Genomic DNA, 3,684 nt, shown 5'->3' with positions numbered 1-3,684 from the left:
GAATCTTCCACGTTGGAAAGCTTTTTTGATTTAAGACTTTTGGGGGGTTATAATATACTATTTGTTAAGTTTTGTGAGGAGCTTCTAAAAAAAATGTTTTCAGTAGCAAGAATGGCATTGCCAAAAATTGAATGGCATTGATGGCAAGGTAAGCATTTAGGGATTTAGGGTAGTGTTCTACTTGCATATTTGAAGATACTTATTCATTGTGGAAACATATACTTGATGAAAACCCTGTGTGTCTGTGGAAGTCGCTTTTTTTTTTTAGTTTTCTTATAAAATGTTTATTTTTACCTTGTTATATTTTTATGTTGCACAAAAATCTGTTTAATTGGCTCAGAAAAGGGCCATGTGCAAAGAAAAATATTGGGTAAAATTTTACCAACAGAGAATTAGGATTTAGAGGGATGGATTTGAGTTACAGTCTCATGGAAACTCTTTTGTAATTCAGGATATATGGGTTCTGTATATATGTACCTTATCCAATTATTATTGCATTTAGGTTGAAATAAGGATTAAAATTGCATTAGAATAGATCCTTGAATGTTATTCTTTATAAAATTGAACTTTTTATGTGCCACTTAAAAATGTTACCTATAAATTAGTATTTGGGAAAAATTTTCGTTCTTAACCTGTTAAGATTGAGGAATAAAGTATGAAATATTAAACAAAAAATATTTTGAATACGAATCCTTTGTGGAATATGCATGTTGCCCGTATGTGCTACTGTTCTCAGGGTTGCTTCTCATGCTCTTAATTTAGTAAATTTGTTGGCTTTAAAGGCCACGAATCCAAAGCATATGGAAAGTAAGTTCTACAAAAGAAGGAAGATGATACCTTCTCATAAACCATACAATTCCACACCCTTTGGATTGTCAACACCTAGGGCAGAAGAACTTCCCACAGTTTGGGAGAAGGTGAAAGAGGCGGAAAACATGGCACTGACCATGAAGGCTGAGGACATCTGTCGTCCACCCTTCCAGTCCCGCAGTCGTGTGCAGCCACAAAGGCAGCCTGCAGTCCTGAAGGACTGTTTGTAAGAATCACAAGGACTCTCAGATTCTTTTTTCTTTTTTTGAGACAGAGTTTCAAGCTATCACCCTGGGTAGAGTGCTGTGGCGTCACAGCTCACGGCAACTTCTAACTCCTGGGCTTAAGCGAGTCTCTTGCCTCAGCCTCCTGAGTAGCTGGGACTACAGGCACCTGCCACAATGCCTGGCTATTTTGTTTTGGGTTGTAGTTGTCATTGCTTGGCAGGCCCAGCTGGAATCTAATCTGCCGGCTCTGGTGTATGTGGCTGGCACCTTAGCTGCCTGAGCTACGGGTGCCTCCAGACTCTCAGATTCTAAGGCGTCTTTGGAGAAGAGCATTTGCATGGCCACACCTGTGAATCGAATGTTTCACCATTCCAGAAATAGATACCTGAGTATTATCTGGTCACGGAGGGAGAATACCTGCACACATTTTTAGTCTAGGAGCTCCATGTGACTCTGGCACCTGGGATACAACAACAACCGCCATGGTAATATAATACCATTGTACATTATCTACCTACCATTCTATGCGGTATTTCCTTTTTATAATATCATTAACTGCTGCCATTTTCCAGGGCTGTGCTAAGTGTGTCCCACCATAGCTCATAATCCTCACCACATCCAATCCCCAAGAGGGAATTACTCCTCTCTTTTGTCACACTCTCTTTCCTTTAGTCCAGAGCTCACTGGCAGAGAGAGGACTGGGAATTACTTCCGCCTGACTCAGAATGAGAGGGGGAATAAAAGGTCATGATTTAACATCAGATAATTAAGAGACAGGAATATGCAGCTGGGTTCATTTGCTCCCCATTCACAGCAAATGCACTGAGAGCGTCTGCTGTCCCCAGAACAAGACGTTCGAAATGAATAAATTCCCTGTTTTCCTACGTGAGGGGCCAGAAGTGAAGGACATTGTCTCTAAACTGTCGGAGCAGCCCAACCACTAGAGTCAACAAAATCTCCACATTTCTAGTCGTTCTGGTTGTTTGGTTCAGTGCTGGCACCCCAGCACTTTGGGAGGGTGAGGTGGGCAGATTGCCTGAGCTCACAAGTTCGAGACCAGCCTGAGCCAGAGTGAGACCCCATCTCTAAAACTAGCAGGACACTGTGGCACGTGCCTGTAGCCCCAGCTACTCAGAAGGCTGAGGCAAGAGAATCACTTGAGCCCAAGAGTTAGAGGTTGCTGTGAGCTGTGACGCCAGTGCACTCTCCTGTGGGTGACAAAGTGAGACTCTGTCTCAAAAAAAAAAAAAAAAAAAAAAGCATGAGCTTCATTCAAGTACAAACTAGGTCTATTTTGTTTTTAAATTAAAAATCAATTAGGTGGTTTTCAAATATTCGAATTTTCTCACATTCAAATTATTTTTGTAGGGCTTGCCAACAATGAAATTTAAAGAGCTGTGAATCATTTCAGTGTCTTATTGCAAAGCAAGGCAGTCAAATAAAAGATAGGCATATATAACACTTAAAATAGCAATTTAACATAAAACCTTTAAAACAGAACACTACCTGCTGACTGTGCTCTGTTATTCCCAATAATTAAGTCATTTGGGAATCCATTTGTCTTTTATCTTTTAAGAATTTCTATTCACCCCTTTGCACGAATTCTATCTGTGAGTCAGTCTCCAGGCTTCTTTTGGGTTGACCTTGGCCAGGGATTTCTGGGCCTGCTCTCTGGGCCCAGAAGAGAGCTCCAGTGTGTGCTCTGACTGGGCCTCCAGGATGTATTCCTCTGCCTGGTCAGCCCAGTGGCCACTTGGTTCAGTCAGCTTTCCCATTCTCTACAGAGAGGACTTGTTTTTGTTGTTGTTTGTTTTTTGAGACAGGCCCTCCCTCTGTTGCCCTGGGGTATAGTGCTGTGGTGTCACAGCTCAGAACAACCTCAAACTCAAAAGATCCTCCTGCCTCAGCCTCCCAAATAGCTGGGACTACAGGCACCTACCACCACACTCAGCTAGTTTTTCTTTTTTTAGTAGAGATGGGGTCTTGCTCTTGCTCAGACTGATCTCGAACTTCTGAGCTCAAGGAATTCTCCAACCTCCGCCTCCCAGAATGCTAGAATTACCAGTGTGAGCCACTGTGTCCGGCCCAAGGTGGGTTTTGACTGCTTCTTCAAACTGGAGTAAGCATACCCCAGGGCAGGGGCAGACTTTCCAAGTGAATACTATTATGTGAAAAGGGTAGTTTTAAGGATGTTCCTAATCCTCAAATTCCTTGTTAAAACTGCCTCGCTTAAGCAAGAGCCTGTGGGTGGTTCCTGCCACTTTCTCTTGTTGGCATCTTTGTCCTCAGAGAAAGGCACCTCCTCACCCACATTGCGTCCTACTAGAGCACATAGCCCAGGCTATAAACATCTCTAAGGGCCTATCAGACAATTTCAAAACCTCCAATATATTATCAAAACTTGTACTGTACAGTAGAACCTCCATAGCTGACTTCCTCCCTACACTGAGGAACTTTCTCCTTCAGTTGACCTAATTTTCACAGACCAGACCGGTACCACATGTACACATCAGTACAGTAGGCCTGCTTCCTTATGCTGACCACTCGTCTATGTCCACCAATTTGTTACAGTCCACGAGCTGGTCACCTTACAGAGAATTTATTGTATTTAAGACGTGAAATAGCCTTTTTATTTTTATTTTTTTTT

This window comes from Otolemur garnettii, unplaced genomic scaffold, assembly GCF_000181295.1.
Source record: "Otolemur garnettii isolate 467f Iridium unplaced genomic scaffold, OtoGar3 scaffold00046, whole genome shotgun sequence".
NCBI classification, from domain to species: domain Eukaryota; kingdom Metazoa; phylum Chordata; class Mammalia; order Primates; family Galagidae; genus Otolemur; species Otolemur garnettii.
This window is presented reverse-complemented; position numbering follows the sequence as displayed.